Source organism: Talpa occidentalis, unplaced genomic scaffold, assembly GCF_014898055.3.
Source record: "Talpa occidentalis isolate TD23 unplaced genomic scaffold, MPIMG_talOcc4v2.1 talOcc4.15, whole genome shotgun sequence".
NCBI classification, from domain to species: domain Eukaryota; kingdom Metazoa; phylum Chordata; class Mammalia; order Eulipotyphla; family Talpidae; genus Talpa; species Talpa occidentalis.
The window spans coordinates 65,727,299-65,746,058 of record NW_023601543.1 but is presented as its reverse complement, the minus strand read 5'-3'; the positions used below and the strand labels follow the sequence as shown (position 1 = coordinate 65,746,058).

The following is an 18,760-nucleotide window of genomic DNA, read 5'->3' as shown; positions in this document are numbered from 1 at the left end:
CTTTCACTTTCTGTAGTGATGAAGAGTTTGTAAATCACAGACCACGGTGGAATACATTGAACCATAGCAGATGTTTTGCCATTTGCAGAACTTATGGATTGTATTTCATGGTGCATTGTGGTTCTGTTATCATCTTTCTCCCCACTCTTCATTCTCATGCACAGATGGATGTTATTATAGCAACATTATGTGCCAAGCCCTCTTGGTCTGTGTGACTATGAAGCTGTGTTGAGCTGATCAAGTAGAGGTAGCCAGTGAGGTGTCTCCAGGTCTCTAGTTTCAAGTCCGTTATGCCATTTGAGAAAAAACATATATAAGAAATTATGACAAATAAGCCTTTATTTAGTGATATTAAAAATAAACATCTGTGAGGTCATTGCAATACAGTCTTATCAATAGCTGATAATAATTCATGGCATCATATCAAGAACATGGAATTCCCTTTTCACAAATGCAATTTGAGATCCTGAGCAAGTGAGTTTTCACCCATCTGTGAAGTTAAGTACAGATTACAGTTCCTTCTTGTGTACCGCTAGTGTGTCTATACAATATTCAGAGAGATGTTGTGACAAAAACCTTTAAAAATAATTACTGAAATGAGGTTATATTGTGTAATATACATTTTTGTTGATATCACATTTATATTCATTTGCCATGGTAGCATGAAATATTTAGAAACTGTTGAATACACATTGGTCTCTCTCCAAGAAACACAGAGGAATAGTATAAATTGGTTACCTAATATATGTAAATTCATTTAAAGATACCGTATTTCTCCATATTTCTTTTAATTTGTGTAACAGATTTTAACATTTCCAAAGACAAGGATTCTGTATTTTCAAAATGTAACTGTTTGCAAAATTACTGAGGTGAGTGCTTAGATTTATCTACCAACATTTTCTGGGTTTCTTTATCCTGGAAACATGATTAGACTGACCACTTGTATTTATTTTTACCCTTGTTGTTAGGATTAAGAAATGGCAGATTAAGAGACTGACGTTTTTGGAGTATGGGGCACTTGCTCACATCCTCTTACTTGGGACTCACTTTTAGCCAGTGATATCCTGTTAGTGGAAGAAGGCGAGTCTTAGCTTTTAAGTAAGTGAATTTATGATAATCTTTTTTCCCAAAGGAATCTATGAATTGGCCCAATAGCACTTTCTGACCTCGGGACTCAAGCCCAGGGTCAGACTTTGGTAAATACCCATGCACTCTCCTACACTGAATCTAAGTTTGCAACCTGAACTTGCATATGTTCTGGGACTTCATGGTGTCACCACAGTGTGATTATGCAATAGATAAGAAACACATGGAGAGTCTAGTCACTTATTTGTGGCTGTTTCTCATGGTGAACCATTTGAAAAATAAACACAAATTGTACTAATTCTTCTAAGTCAGCTTTGTAGGAGAGCTACAAAATATGATTGGGTGGAACAATTCCAAGCCAAGGCATGTTATTTAAAGTGTAGGCATAGTTTGAAATCCAGAAGAAGGAATTATATAATTATAGCTAGAGAGTTTAGAGTTGCTACTTCTTGTTTATGTTTAGTAATCATTTGGGGAAGTTTTCTGGAAATAAGTGCCTAAATTAAGTCGTTTAAAATGGAATAGAGAAGTTTACTATTAAAGTAAATTGAATGTGAAATTTTTATAAAGGATATAGTTACTTAATAGCATTCCCTTATTTTCATATATCAAGTTTTCTTTTCTTAAATCAGAGATTCTTTTCTTTTAGATCTGCAACTTCAACTTAAAGTCTGTCTGTTAGCATTTTGCTACTTTATGCGAATTAGGAGAACTTCTTTTAACTAAATATGGTCTGTCTTATAAATTACAATGAAATAGTGCTCATAAATTCCTTATTTTTAACAATAGAGTCTCATTTTAGAACTATGTTAAAGTATTTATTCACAACCAACTTTATGGTAGTCTTTAATGTTTGCTTCTTTTCAAAGAATTGCAGTACCTGAAAGGTTCAGCACACCAAAATTTACATTTTTTAAGAAAATTGCAAAATAGCTTCTTTAGATAGAACTCATGTATGATCTTTTAAAAAAAATCAACTTTATTAGGTACCACTTACATACGATAGTTGAGCCATTGAAATGATACAATATGATGAGTTGACAAATGTTTGCAGTTATTTAATCACCACAAATAAGCTATACAACATTGCCTTCAGAAAGGTCCTTCTTGTCAATTCGCAGTCAATCCCTACTCCCCAGACCCTGGTAACCACTCATTTGCTGCCTTTTATCATGGGTTTGCCTTTTCACGAATTTCATGTGCATGAAATCATACTGTATGTAATCGTTTGTGTCTGACTTCTTTCACTGTGTATAATGCTTTTGAGATTCAGTCATATTGTTATTTGAGCAGTTCTTTTTTTATTGCTGAGCCGTATTCTGTTGTACAGCTGTGTTGCAATTTGTTCACCTATTGATGGGCATTTGGGTTGTTTTTAGTATGGGGCTATTATGAATAAAGCTGTTGTGGTCATTTGGATACAGGTATTTCTATGGACATATAGTTTTCATTTCTCTTAGATAAATACCTACTAATGAGATTCTGTGCCTTATGGTAATGGTCAGGTTTAAAATTGTTTTCCAGAATAGCTGCACCACATTCATTCCCAACAGCAGTGTATGAGGATCCAATTGCTAGCTGGTGGTATGGTCAGTCATTTTAATCTTAGCCATTCCTATAGGTGTGTGGTGGTATCCGATTATGGTTTTGCTTTGCTTTTCTATAAAGAATAATAGTTTTAAGTGTTTTGTCATCTGCTTATTGCTTATGTAGTTTTGGCGAAGCATTTGTTCAAACATTTTGCTCATTTTAAAAATTGCATGTTTGTTTCCTTATTAAGCAGTAAAGTGGGTTTTTTTTTGTTTTTTTTTTTTTGTGGGTTTTTTGTTTGTTTGTTTTGTTTTGTTTTGGATACAGCCATTTTTTTCCCCCAATGTAGCTTGACTTTTAAGAGTATTTTTCCAAGACTGGAAGCTTTTAATTTTGATGAGGTACATTTTATCAATGTTTTCTCTTCTGTGGTTCAGGCTTTTTTTGCCTTAAGAACTCTTTGCCTAACCCAAGGTCTCAAAGAGTTTTCCTATGTGTTCTTCTAGAGGTGTTAACTTTTTTACTTATATTTAGGCCTGTCACCCATTTTGAGTTAACTTTTATGTATAGTATAGTGTAGTTCTTCTGATTAAATTTTTTTTCATATGGGTATTGAATTCTTCCAGCACCATTTGTTGAAACTATCCTTTCCCCATTGAATTACACACACACACACACACACACACACACACACCCCACCCCCCACCCCCAGACAGAGATTGATTGATCTTGATTGAGACTGAGTGTGCAAGTGTGTGTTTGTATGTCTGTTTCTGGACTCCGAGCTCCTAGTATACACTTAGAGGCATTTTTGAGTTGTAAATAATTAGTAACCCATCTTCACCACAGTGCTTACTCTGTTCTTTGTGCTAAGTCTGTATGTCAGCTACTTCTGTCGTTGAAAATAACAAAGTATTGGGATTATTTGTTTACATAGCTGTGTTTCCTAGTGATCTACAAGCTTCCTAGGACAAGGGTTGTGTCTCTTCATTTATGTTCTCGTGTTAACCTAGGCATATAAAAAGCGTCCAATATATATCTGTTGAATTCAAATAAGCAGAATATGGAAATCAGGTTAAATGTCAAGTATTTCACCTCTGTGATTATAATTGGTGTTATTTTAAGCAAAATTTATCGCTCCGTTCCCTAATATTGCTACACAGCACCAATGTCAGCTTTTCCCCTGACATCAGGTTCAGTTTGATTTTGACTAGTTGGTTAGATTTTCTTCTGAGAATCTGCACTTTGATCTATCTGGTAATAAAAACAAGTCTTAACTAGTAGAGTATGCCAGTCACTGTATAAAATACTAACATATGTGATGTCACTTAATTTTGATACTAGCCCTATGCAGCAGTTACTATCATTGTTCTTATTTCACATCTGAGGGAATACAACTTGCAGAAGTAATTTGCTCACAATCACACAGATGATCAACAGTGAAGAGAATACAGGTGGCCCTTAATTTAGACAGTACAGTGTGATCATTGTTCACCTTCATCCAGGAAGGTTAAGTCGTACATTAACTTTCATGTGAAGTAAGTGTTGTCAGTCCTTAGGATTTGAAATATGGCACATATTCTTGATAAAAAAGTGAGATGTTGAATTTATTGTCATTAAGTATATATGCAGTTATCTTCTCAGGCAAAGTCAATTGTTTCATATTTCTCCATAATAATACCAAATGCCTTTTATGTCTTGCTCAAGAGACTACAGAGAGTGCGATGATGTGATATTTAGTATGACATTTCCCCTTTCAAAAGACATTCCTTTGGGCATAAAAGCTATTTGTCCTGTGGCCGTGTTTGAAATACAAATACCACAGGGCCAAACCCTTCCTTGTCAGCTAACACCTCATTTATTTATATACACTAGTCATTATTATCAGGAACTGGAGGCAGAATATGCATATTTGGGTAGAGAGTGCAGCATTTTGGGAAGAATGGGTTTTCTTTTTTTTTCTTTTTTTTCTTTTTATTATTATTTTTTTTTAGATTTTTAATTATTTATACAAGCACTGGATACAGTCAGAAGCGCGGGAGGGTGAGAGAATTCACCAGAGCTAGAGCAGGGAACAGATCAGGCAGACTGACGAAATACACTGCTGAGGGGAGCAGCGGGCGCAGCAGGAGAGGTCTGCGCGCCATGTGGGACCCTCACCGGTGGCCGGGGATCGAACCAGCACTGCAGAGGCTGCAGGCAGCTTCGCAGCCCAGAGCTCAACCTCTGTGCCACCATGGGAGGCCCAAGAATGGGTTTTCTAAGCAAAGAAGGACCAAAAGAATCTCTGTGTAGCAGCTCCAATTTTCCTGATTCCAATGCAGGTCCAAATCTTACCCTTCTGAGAGGTGTGGATTTTAACCAGTGTACTCTAACCAGAAAATGGTGTTTTGATCCTGTCCCAAGACTGAAGACTTATTGTGTACAATGTTCCCTCTCAATACACCATCCTCCACCTTTGAGTATTTCTTGGCACCTTCCTTCTGGACCTCAGCATCCTCTGAAATCTGCCTTTGTGTTGGTGCCTCCACGCTGATAATGATGACAGTAATAAGAGGACTATCAAAGCCAATTCTAAATTGCTTTCCCTTCTGATGTTCGCCTCATCATGTTTTGATCTTCTGTAGTCCTCACAACTCACGAAGCAACTTCTCTTATCACCCCCATTTTTATACATGAGAAATCTGAGGCTTAAATGGCTAAGTTCCTTGCCAGACGTCATGTGGCCCAGAAGTGATAGAGACAGCATACACCCAGTTTCCTTGAAGGAGGAATGTGTATTCTTTGTTAAAAAAAATTGGAATGACATCTAGTTTGCAATGTGTATAGGTTTCAGGTGTACTGCTTCTCATCTCAGTGATTGTGTGTATCACCCCACACACACCACCAAGTGACCACTCACCATCCACCACCAACCAGTCACCCCCTCTACCTGTTCCACACGTACCTTCCCCTCTGGTGACCATCATTCTGTTGTCAGAGTCTCGTGTTGATTTTATTTTTCATTTGTTTATTTGCTTTGTTTCTTTATAGTCCACAAATAAGGGAAATCATATTCACTTAGTATAATCCTCTTAAGTTCCATCCATGTTGTTGCAAGTGGTAGGATTTCATCTCTATTTTTGATAGCTGAGTAGTATTCCATTGTGTGTGTGTATATAACTACGTTTTCTTTATCTAATTATCTGTTGTTGAACACATGGGTTGTTTTCATATTTTGGCCATTATGAATAGTGCTGCAGTGAACATAGGGGTTTATATAACCTTTCAAATTAGTGTTTTCATATTCTTAGGGGAAACACTCAAAGAGTGGGATTTCTGGATCATGTGGGAGTTCAATTTTTAGTTTTTTGAGAAGCCTCCATAATGTTTTCCATAGTGACTACAACAATTTACAAATGAATAATTACTGTTATTCATAATATATTGCCTTACAGAAATCCCAAAATGCCTCAGAAATGCATTTGGGATCAGAAAATATTGTAATAGTCATAACTTTTATATTATGCATTATTATATATAAAGCCCTCATATCAGTTATCTGGATATGATTTATTTGCTGCTTTTTTTCTGTGAAATTACATTTGCAGTTGGTAGTAATGTTAGGATGTTAAGAGGATATGAGGAATTTAGGTGGGGTGTGTGTGTGTGTATAACCACATTCCTATTCCTACAGGAATAGGAAGAAGAATCTGATAAGATGTCATTGTGTTGAGTGACAAGATCTATTTGTTTGTAATGACTTTAATGGGTTATATTCAATGGGTTATATCCCTACATCGCTTTGAAACAAATACACTCAACTTCTTGGCCAAATGAAGGAGAGGGAACTTTAGAGGGTATAATTTAATTAAATTGATGTCTAATCTTTCAGATTTTAGAGTGAGTCAGTTCACTTTAAAGTTTTGTCTAGGACACATTCTCAAATGCCCTGAATACTTCTATGGTGCCATGTGAAGGTCAAGGGATGAAGTAAGTGGTCTCCGATGGGCCTTTCGATGCCATACATAGAAGCATGCCATACACCCTTGCCTGGCAGGAAGCTCCCATGATCACAAAGCTGGGTTTCCCATGGTGAGGCTTATCCATAGCACTCTGGATGTGCTCACCACTGCAACTTCCCCGGATGTGGGAGAATCATGTAAAATTTGTGGTAGTGGGGCACTGTGTTCACACTCTCCCCTGGGGGGAAAAAAAAAACAACAAAAAGCATACCATACATAGAACAGTCACTCTCAAAACTTGGGTCTTGGACTTTTAAAGAATCATTGAGGTGGTGGGCCTCCCTGGTGGGGCAGGGATTAAAGTCTCAGTGCTGTCAATCTATCACCAGCCACTGGCCCACAGGGCACAGCAGACCTCTCCTGTTTTTCCCGCTGCTCCCCTCAGCAGTGTATTTCAGTAGAACCACCTGTTCCACTCCCCACTCTGTCTCTGGTGAATCCTCTCAACCCCGCCCCCCACTCCAGCACCTCTGGCCTGCACCCCAGTTCTTATATGCGTAAATAAATAAAAAATAAATCTTTAAAAAAGTTAAAAAAAATCATTGAGGGCCCTAAACGTTTTTATGTGGATTCTAGTCAGCAATAATTACCATCTTAGAATTTAAAACTCAGAAATTTTTTAAAACTTGACAATACATTATTGGTGCTTTGATGGTGGGTGTGGTGTGGTAACATACGATTGAAACCAATAAATCATATACAGTGTTGTAAACCAACCTCAATATTGCCATACAAAAATTAATTAAATACAAATGCCATGTTTCATTAGCTGTTGGAGTGATGGTACCATCACAGGTCATATAGTCTCTGGAATGTTCTGCTGAACAGTCATGCAAAAATGAGAGTTTAAAAAAGGCAAAAAAATTCTCCATATAATTATGAAACTGATTTTGACCTCATGGACTCAAAGTATCCTGGAGATCCCTAGGGGTTCTTGGACCACATTTTGAGAACTGTTGCCATAGATTTTTTTTAAAGATTTATATTTTATTTATACAATAGCTGGGGTAAAGGCCAGAGGCGTGGGAGGGTGATAGGATTCACCAGAGACAGAGTGGGGAACAGAACAGGCAGACAGACCGAAAGCACTGCTGTGGGGAGCAGAGGGCACAACAGGAGAGGTCTGCCACACCATGAGGGAATCTCGCTGGCCGGCCGGGAATCGCACCCGCGCTGCAGAGGCTGCGGACAGCTTCACAGCGCTGCGCTCAACCCACTGCACCACCGGGGAGGCCCTAGATATTTAATTTCTTTATATGAAAGCAGATCAACATCTAGATAGTCTAGTTCATCATTATCTGCCCCACATCTATATGTAATTCCTTCCTCAATTATGGGTTGATGTATTAGGAGGACTGGCCTTGTTCGAGAATTATTTTATATTTTTTCTTTTATAATTTAAATAGTTTTCTTTTTAATTATTCACTTATTCTACATATAAGTGAAACAGTCTGGCTTTTTTTTTCTTTATTGATGTATCATTGGTTTATAACTCTGTACATGATTTAGGGAAATAGGTTCACACCTCCCCAGATGTATGTCACCAAGCCACCCCCACCATCAAAATACCCATAGTCCTTTAGCTTAGCCCAGTGGGCCCCTCCCCCCTTTGTTTCCACCCCCACCTTCCTCAAGTCTTTAGGAGCCTCGAGTCTACAGTCTTATTTCTAGGGTTTGTTGTGGTTTAGTCTTGTCAGTTCCTTTGTTTTTTCTCCCTTTGTATCCTTACATAAGTGAAATCATCCACTATTTGTCTTTCTCCTGATTTATTTTGCTTAGCATAATCCCCTCTAGTTCCATCCATACTGTCACAAGTGACAGAGTTCATTTTTTAAAATAGCTGGTTAACATTTCATTGTGTACATATACCACATTTCTTAATCCACTCCTCTGCCCTTGGGCACTTAGGTTGTTTCCATGGGTTAGCTATTTTAATAGAGCTGCAATGAACATAGGAGTGTATATATTCCTTTGAATTAGTGTTTTTGCATCCTTCAGGTAGAATCCTTGGAGTGGAATTGCTGGGTTAGCTGGTCAGACAAGAGCTATTTTATGAGGTGCTGTTCCTCTGCTCTCTTCCTCTGGACCCCAGGATCCAGAACCATTTGCTGTTTAGATTCAGGTGATTGAGATAACCTTTTATTAACATACAAAGGAGGTCCCTTGAGACTTTAAATGATAACTGAAGGATTAATTAGAAAAAGATGAATATACATCATGAGCTAAACAAAATAGTATGTGCTAATAATTGGAGAAAAATGTAATTACAACAAAGTAAGAATAATATAGAGTCTAGTTCTGGTATTAACTTCTAATCATATTGTAATAAAAATGGGTTAAACCAACAAAATGTTAAAGAAATGCCTCTGATTCATCTTAGGATTTTTTTCTCTTTTAATTATCTGGGTGCTAAATTCTCCATTGTTCCTCTGCTGTGAACCCCCAATCCTACCCCTACTGGACTGTTCATACAGATAAAGGATTTCTATCCATTTTAGATAATTGTTATTCTCACTAATTGTAATTGTTTATAGTTCAAACTTGAACTCCAGCGGTCTTTCTAATTATAACTGCATTGTTCCAGTTACATTGTTCTTAATAAATTATTATAAAAATTTGTTAATATTAAAATTTAATGAACCTCATTGCCCTTCAAAATAACCTTCAGTGGTTTACTGGAAGATCACCTCAGTCTGTCTAGTTGGTATAGAGAGTTATGATGGTACAGCTTGGGGCTTTTATTAGAAAAGGAAACTTGTGCTTGAATATCCGTTTTAAAAAGTTTCCTCATGTTGAATCAGTGATCTCACTTTCTTTGTCATACTTTTAGACCTCCTTAGTAGGTATTGTTGATATTTCACCCATAATACTTCAGTGCTTACAATTCCTCTGTAGCCCAAAAGTTTCTTATTGTACGTATGTGTAACTCTATCTGGGAACTTTTCCTGACCATCGATGTTTACTTTGGTGTATAGGGGTAGGCACACAAGATGTTCTAGGTACATAAAGTCTGCAGAAGCAGCTTAAACAGTGGTAGCTAGGAGCCTGTGAATAAATACTTAAAATCCTTCACTTTCATTTGAGAGAAATCTGAGACATGTTCCACACAGACCATTACATAGCTCCAGTGGAATTAAGCCCCTGTTGCCCAGAGCAGAAGTCAACTCATTTATGAACTTGCCCTGGTTTGCTTTCTTTATGTGACACACTATAGGTATTCTCTGCGGCCACCTCCCATTTGGTCTCAAATCATTATCTTAAGGTCTGCTGTGAGGGAGTCCTGAACTAAGATGTGCCACCCAAAGCCCGTTCTGCCCACAGCAATATTTGTTGCTATAAACAGTACTAGTGTTAATTTTTTCATTGAGGATGGGACATCTGGAGCTCACAGTCAGTGGTGTCCTGGTAAATGTTTAATAGCCAATACTCCTCCCACCCCACCCCTCACCCCCTGCAAATAAACCCGCGTTTATAGCCTTTGTTGATTATTGTGGTATACGTGCTCTCGCCATGGCTGATTTCAGGCTACCGATATGATGCCCCCGAATGCAAGGCTGAGAGGAGGTGTGTACAGCTGACTTTGGCTCGCCACTGCTCACTGGGGTAAAGAGTCACAGAATGGGGTGCTGCAGAGATGAGCATTTGACAGAGTTTTTGAATGATGGAGCATACATGCCATCTAATCATATATGTTTATGTTGTTTAATGAGGACCCTGTAGTCCAGAGGGAGGAAGGGCTCTTTCCATTAACTAACACAGATACTTAGGAAGAGCCAAAAATCAGACCTTCCTGGTTTTGGTTCATAGGTGAGAAGAACAAAGAGCCAATTTGGATCATAAGGGGCAGCAAAAAGCTGGTTTTTCAAGTGCAGTGGTAATAGTGAAATGTGTGCTGAAGGTGTAGATCAACTGGCAGATGGGGTTAGGTGGGAGAAGTGCAGCTAGTGCCTTACTAGGGTGTTTTCCCTTCTGCCTTCCAGCCTTCAGCAAATATTGATTGATTGCTTCTGATATGTCTGGAACGGTGTTAGGTAGGGACTCCATGATGAACAAAACAACAGTTCCTTTCTTGTGCTCATCAGTTTTTATACTAGGGAGAAAAAAGACACTAAAAATTAACTGCAAATAGAATAATATTAAGAGAAGTACTCGGTCTTTGTATTAACAGAGACCTGAACTGTTCTGTAAGTCAGGGAAGGAAAAGTCTAGAGGGAGCAAGACCTGGGACTTGGAAAGACTGATTTGCCGGCTAGATTAAGAGCCACAAAACAGTGCTAGAAATGGAGCAAATTAGAGAAAATTAAAAGAACTCTCAGAGAGAAAGAGATGACTATATATGATTGTAAGGAATATTTAATTTGCTCTTTACTGCGAAGTTGGGGGTCACTGGTTAAATTTCACCAGGGAAATAGCATGTTTTAGCTTATGTCTTTAAAAAGATCACCAGTATGTTTATGGAGTAGAGAAGAGCCTGAAGCTGAGCTGAAGCAGGAGAGCTAACACTAATATCCTTAGTCCCCATAAATATCTGCCAGGGGGATGACTCCAGTAATTCCATACCTCTCCAGTGGTTTAGCCTAGCAATCTGATAGGTAGATATAATATAAATACTATCTGGGTTTTTAAGTTTACCTCTACTTGCTAATCTAATGTCTAGTCTTTGTGTTACCCTAGTAGGTATCTACCATAGGACCTGCACCTTAAAACATAATAATAATAATAAAAATGTCCGACACTTATAAGTACTTTGCAATATTAACTCAGTTAGTATGTACTACAGCCCTATGACAGAAAGCCCATACTTTTCCTTCTTTTAATCAACTGAAACACAGAGTAGTTTGTGTTATTACACAGCAAGTGTTAGAGCTAGGATTCAAGCGTAAGCCAGAGTCTTGAGTAGCCACACTCACTTTTCTAGCTTATTACCTATGTAGGTAATTGATTGCAACAAGCACAGCATTTGTATTTCCTTGTTGATATAAATTCTCTCCAGCTATGTGATTGGCTAATTTGACTCTTGTTTTATGACTTTTGTCACTTTGGTTGGGATAATTGGACTTCTTATTTATAAAAGTTACAGGATTTTTTTCACTTATTTACTTCACAAACACGTCTATTATGTAGCAGGCACCATTGGAAATGCATCACAGAAGTGAACTATTACAAATCAAAGAGGCATGTGCTGTCATCTCCATTTTGCACGTAAAGAAACTGAGGCACTAAGAGTTTAATAATAATAAGGCCAAGTTCACACAGCAAATCAGCTAATTGGAATCACACCCAAACAGTCTGGATGAGAGGCCATGTTTTCAACCTGTATTCTGCACTTGTTCTTACCCAGAAGAGTTCAGCTTAGTCCTAGACCATCCTAATTTTTTGACTGATGAGGATGGATGCTTCAGCTTTCCAGACTATTTTCAGTCCTTCTTATCTTTTCTGATGGTTCAATTTGGCACTTAAGTGACTCAGTTATTATGGCAATACTAGAAGTTTCAGTTTAAGATAGAAAAAAATGACATTCACAATATGAGAGCAGTACAGTATTTGAACTTTTCATATAAACTGCTTGACAGTTAGTTCTTAAGTCTATAGGTTTTGAATCTCCCAGAGACCCCAGAATGGAAGAGTCATCATAGGCCCCCCATAATTTGCTTCTTGATTTATTGATAAGTCTTTTATTTGCATCCTCAAATAGGAATATTGAATGTCTGCCTAAATGTAGGTCCTCTCACATGAACAACAACCAACCCCCCTATAGTTCATTATCAGATGTATCTAAATATGAATTGCAATAGGCCTTCTATTAAAATGCTTATATGAAGTATATAAGTTCATGAATAGAAATCATCTTTAAAAATCTGGTATTTGACTTTTGTACAGAGCTGTAATGACTTAGAATTAAGAAAAATCACTTATCACTGTTATCGATCAAAGGAGCTCTTTGTCATTAGTAGTTCTTTTACAAACACTTGGAACAAGTGTAAATCTGTAACCTTGTAATTCTATTTTGCTGGACTCAGGTAATAAGAATGACCACTTGAGCATTAAATGATATTTCGGAACATTTTTAGATGGCTAATCTCTAACTTTGTCTACTGCTTCCACGTCATGGATGCGGTCTTTCTTATCTCAAACTGAAATGCCAGGTGTTTCTGCAATAACCAGACAGGACATGACGTGGGGTTTTAGTGTAAATATGTCAGTTCGAGCTTCTACTCAGTAAAATGCAGCTCTTTAAATGCTATCATAAAGGAGAGCATGACTCACTGTACACATTTTATTTTGCAAGTGACTAATGCTTCACAGATGTGTGATTGTTTAGTGATTATAATTACAAAGAATGACTTTGCCTCCATTTCCTGGCTTTAATCCATTTTCCCCACTTCCCTACTTGCCTTGACCTTGATAAAATTCACCTTCTGTTTTCACTACTCAGATTCCTAAAATGACCTCCGGGCTGGCTTTTGTTTTCCTCTGGCTAATGTTGAACTAATTACCCAATGGAAAACAGGAACTCTTTGAGTTACAGAAACATCCAGATCTTTGGGGAAAAGGCACCCAACCAACATCTCCTAGGTCGCTTAATTATTTAGAAAACATTATAGAGATCACAGTAAGTTCTCAGTATTGGGCTTGGCATTACATATCGAAAGATGAATAACATATTGGCCTAATCTCAGAGGACTCTGGGTCTTTGGAAGTATGTGAAACCAGAGTGAGAAGTAAAGGCAGTTCCATTGACAGGAAATACATATAATATTTGAGATAGTTCATCCCATCCCAATTTTTGAACCATCATGGTTAAGAATCAGCAGACATATAATTCCTGTGACTTCTATTTATGGGTCCCAGTTCAGTTCCTGAAGTAACATAGAATTCTGTAATTCAGCAAATAATTTTTGGCCATGTCCTAAGCATGAATTGAAGCAAATTCTTGGCCTGCAGGGGAAGAAAATCTGCTGGTTGTGTCAATTTGCAGTATTTTGGTTCCTGGCATAGTTTTTCCTGATTGTGCCTTGTGAAATTAATGTCAGTAGACCTCTGACTTTTAGTGTGCTGACAGGAATTGAGTTTCTGTGCCTGGGTGGAGTGGAATCCTTGGGATGGTTTTACAGTGTCACAGCTATGAGATGCTGGGAGATCTCTCAATTGCCAAGCTATTGGGATTTAGTGGGAACTCACCACTCTGACCTTGTAACATGGAACCATGAACATCTTTATGAGATTCTTTTTCCATCATCTGATTCAATTAAGTATAAAATGTTATGGAAACAATTAGGAGGGCAGCTAGCCTGGATTTGATGAGAAAAGGTTTTCCATAGTCAGCAGACATGAGCACTAATTTTAAAAGATGGAGGAAGAGTTATCCAGGCAAAGTTGGATCGTGAGGGTGGGGGACAGGAAAGGTCTGAAGAAGATGCATTGCCATCCATGATGGCACCGAGGCCTGGGAACAGGACCTGCTTGAGCCACTACAGAGGATTCAGTGTGACTTCTTGAAAATTGTTTCAACTTTGTTGAGATATAATGCACATATTTTAGCGTACAGTTCTTAGAGTTTTATTGTATAAAACACATAACATAAAATGTACCCTCTTAACCATTTTTAAGTATACAGCTCCGTAATGTTAAGTGTATTCCCCTTGTGGCATGGCACACAGTCTCTTGAATAACAATAAACCATCGATGCTCAATTTCTTCCATGGGACTTTAACAAGAAAAACGTTATGGTATCACCCTTTATACTCTTGGAACACTTGAATTGAAAATATTAATATATTGCTAATGAGGACATTGATCAAATGGGATATGTTGCCTGTAATCATAAAAGCATGTTAATTTTTCTCTATCACTGTCTCATTAAACTCAGTGGAAATAGTTGTTCCCCTTACCCAGGAGGAAGCTTGAGCAGACTTTACAACTTTCTTTCCATCACTTATAACAAAACGGCTTGTGTATAATCTAATAAATTGTCTGTGGTCAACAAATGAGTAGGTAGGGCAAGCCATAATTTAAGTGAAATCGCTTTGATTCTGGGTGTGAAAATCCCACATACTTAAAAAAAAAATACAGAACAACAACAAATATGAAGAAATGAAGAGTAGGTGACAATGGCTTTCCCTGGCCTCTGGAGATGGCTCTTCCCCAGTGGGCAGGGTAGTTTATTCATTAAGAGATTGGGGAGTTTATTCATCTTAATTGCTACAAAAAAATTATGGTATGAACGTGCCATGTTAAATGTTAATTAAACTCTTTAATCATTAGTTCTGAAGAATTAACTATTGTATCATTTCATTTGTTTTGCCACACCAGGCAGTGGGATAGTGAACACATACATGTCTACACTCTCTATGCCTATGTGCATGAGATTCTAGATAGTTTTCTACAGAGTAAAACTCCTGGGTCACAGGGAATGGGATTTCCAGCATTTAAAGATTTTGCCCAATTGTTCCTTAGGAGTTTTGTCTCCTTACTATGGAAAAGCCTTTACATGTTTAGCAGTCTGATGGGTGTGACACTATTCTTCATTGTCATTTTAATTTGCATTTCACTGGTTATGAATGATGTGTTAGTCAGTTTGGGTTGTCACAACAAAACACCATCAATTGGCAGCTTAAACAACAGAAATATAGTTCTCACAGTCTGGAGGCTGTGAGGAGTCTGAGCTCAGAATGCCAGTGGGGTTGGTTCTAGTGAGAGCTCGTGGAGGGCTGCCATCTTTCTCACCGTGTCCTCACATGGTGGAGACTGACAGACCAGGTAAACTTGCTGGTTATCTTTTCCTAAGGCTCCTCATTTTATCCTGAGGTCTTCACCCTCATAACCTCATCTAACTCAAATATCTCCCAAAGGCCACATGTCCAAGTACCATCATATTGGGGACTAAGATTTCAACATAAGGCAATTGGATGAATTTTGACCCATGTATATACACACAAGAAACCCCTGCCACAATGAACAGAATATGCCCAGTTTCTTAGGGCTCCTTGCTCCCCATCCTTTCTCTATACCCATGAAGTGGTCACATCACCAAAAGAGTTAGGGGAAGGAGCTCCAAGACCTTGTTCCTCTATGAAAAGAGTTACACAAAATCTGTCAGAATCAACTCTTTATGAGCTGTGGAATACATTTTCAAACATACTACAACTAGGGGAATACTTAGAGAAGGAAGTAACTATAGGCATTTGGTAAGAGCTCCGTGGTGATTCACTTTCCCACTTGCCATCCCTTTCTCTCCTCAGTTCAGTTTTGCTCAGGAAGATAGCAGCCTGCATTCCCACAGCAGCTTGCTGGTATCAGAGGGGACAATATGAACCCTCTTCTATTCTCATAGAATTGTGGCTTTTAAAAAAGATTTATTTATTTATGAATACAAGAGCTGGGGTGCAGGCCAGAGTTGGGGGGGGGTGAGTAGATTCACCAAAGACAGAGTGGGAAGCAGAACAGGAGGCTTGACTGAAATACACTGCTGAGGGGAGCAGTGGACGAGTCAGGAGAGGTCTGCTGCCCCATGTGGTCACCTCCCTGGCCGGGGATTGAACTCGTGCTGCAGTGGCTGTGGATAGCTTCATAGTACTGTGACTTAACCCCTTGCACCACCAGGGAGGCCCCAGAATTATGTTTAATAAGAAGTCAAATGAATCAAAGACCTAAAAGGAAATGCTGAACTTATAAAACTTTTAGAAGATAGCATCAAGGTCAATATTACTGACTGGAGTTGGCAATGAATTCCTAAATATGACACCCAGAACACAAGCAAAAAAGAAAAATAGGTAAATTTGCATTTAATTGATATTAAAATCCTTTGTGTTTTTAAGGCTACTATCAAAAAAAGCCAAAAGAAACCCCTCCCCTCAAAATGGGAGAAAATACCTGCAAGCCTTATATATGATTAGGCTCTAGTATCCAGGATACATACAAAATTCTTACAGTTCAACAATTTAAAGAAAAACAATCACAAGCAACCAGATTTTAAATAAGAACAATGAACATGTATCCAAAAGGATATACAAATGGCCAACAAGCACACAAAACGATTCTCAGCATAATTAGCCATTAGAGAAATACAGGTGAAAACCTCAATGTGATGCCACTTCATATGCATGAGGATAGCAGCGGTTTTAAAAATGGAAAATATGTTAGGAAGGATGCAGACAAATCTCAACTTTCATGTATTGCTGGTAGGAATGTGAAATGATGCGGTTGCTATGGAAAACTGCTTGACAGCGTCTCAATTAGTTCAACACAGAATTGCGCCATGATTCAGCAGTTCTACCCCTAGGTATATAACTCCAAGAATTGAAGACAGGTAACCAAACTTGTGTACATGGATGTCCATGCTGGCGCTATCCACAGTAGCCAGAAGGTGGAAACATCCAAAGTGTCCATCAGATGATGAGTGGACAAACAAAACATGCCATATCCACACAGTGGAATATTGTTCTGCAACAAAAAAGAAATGGAGTAGTAACATACGGAATGAACCTTGAAAACATAATGCTGTGCGAATGAAATTTGTCAGAAAAGACAATATACTATATAATTTTTACAGGAAATAACCATAGTAGGTAAATCCACAGAGACAGATTTCTGCCAGGGAGTAATTGTGTTTAATCAAAAGTCAAATGAATCAATGACCTAAATGTAAGAGATAAAACTATAAAGTTCTTAGAAGAGAGCACCAAGGTTAAATCATTATGACTTTGGATTTGGCAATGAATTTTTATATATGACACCCAAAACACAAGCCTTCTTCAGTGAAGGGTTTCCTTTTGTGATGATGAGAAGGTTCTGGAATTAGGTAGTGATGTTTGCTTAATATTGGGAAAATATACTAAAGACAACAGAATTGTATACTTTCAAAAGATGTGTTTAGTGTCACGTGAATATTGCCACAATTTAAAAAAAACAGCAGTAAAAGAAGGACAAAACAAACATGGTAAAATGGGACCATTTAGGAGACTGGCTTGAAAGGTGTTTGGGAATTATTTGTACTTAATTTCCCCCCTAAAAATCTGAAATTGCTTCCAGATCAAATGTTTTTAAAAAGTTTTAAGGCTGATGAATGTAGCTAACACACTGGAGCACTAATCGTCAGAATAGGCAACTCTTCTAGAGACAACCACCACTGAAGTTGAAGGCTGGAGGGGAAGCAAGTGTGTTTCTAGCTAAGTTTGAAACTTCAAGGGGGTCATGAGACCCCTCCCTTGCTGGGATTGGGGCTGGAGTCTCTTCTCCCTGTGGATTAGAAGGTTGAGGGCTGTTGCTCAGAGGGAGTGGTCTTAGCTTTGTATCCCCGGGAGCTGACCTTGAGCCAGAGTTCATGTGCCAGTAGTCTACCTGGAAGTTAATTCCAAGAATCACTATTATTTGAGTGATTAAGGAAGTGAGACAGGGCAAACAAGCAAGCTGATGAAAGTATGTGTCGTGGAGCAGTGTGGTGTCTGACGTGGGCCGCAGGGGCTCGGTCCTTCTAGGAAATGCTAAGAAGCACGTACAGAATTATCCCATCTTAGGAACAAGAGAACTTAGAGATACTGATCTTCCGACTCCAGGGCATTGACTTCCGGCCTTTCTGGCCAACTTAGAGTAAGATGAGCATTGCAGGTGCTTGCAGTAGGGTAGAGCTGGCAGATCCTGAAATGCTGGGGATGCGGGATATTTTGCAGGCCCTGACAACATCTGCTATGACCATGGGGTAGGAAGTAAGGAAAAAGCTGCTTTAGAAAGAGTGATGGAGGTTAAAAAAGGATCCCATGTGACCATCGAGGGAGCATGTGATTGATTTCCCTGATTGCCTTTCAGCCTTGAGAACTTGGTGAAGGTTGGAGTCCATAGGGCATCACAGTGTCAGTCCTGCCCAGCCTGTGGCCACGCGTCAGGTATAGAAGCTGTGAGAGCAGTCAGTGATTTGACTTTTGTGATGTTCCTTAGCAACAGCAAAACCTATTAGCATATCTCACTAAGATTTTGGCCTGCAAAGCCATTTGCTTATGTCTCCTATGAAGTACTGTGAAGTGGGTTTTTTTTCCCTATATGTATTATTAGGTGGTTGGTTTGGGAAACTCAGTATAGAAATTTACCATTATTTTCTTTCCATTGATTTCAGGATTTCCAATGTTTAGGTACCAGGAAGTTTA

At 38.4% G+C, this 18,760-nt stretch overlaps 1 protein-coding gene and 1 non-coding gene across 7 annotated transcripts in view; both read left to right on the top strand.

Moving 5' to 3' along the window:
• The window catches only part of SYTL5 (synaptotagmin like 5), a 185,814-nt gene that overhangs the window by 43,872 nt on the left and 123,182 nt on the right, over nucleotides 1-18,760 (top strand). The gene's annotated exons all lie outside the window — the stretch shown is intronic.
• On the top strand, nucleotides 6,641-6,801 carry LOC119246855 (U1 spliceosomal RNA). The gene has a single exon (XR_005125606.1). It is a non-coding gene; the product is annotated as a U1 spliceosomal RNA (small nuclear RNA).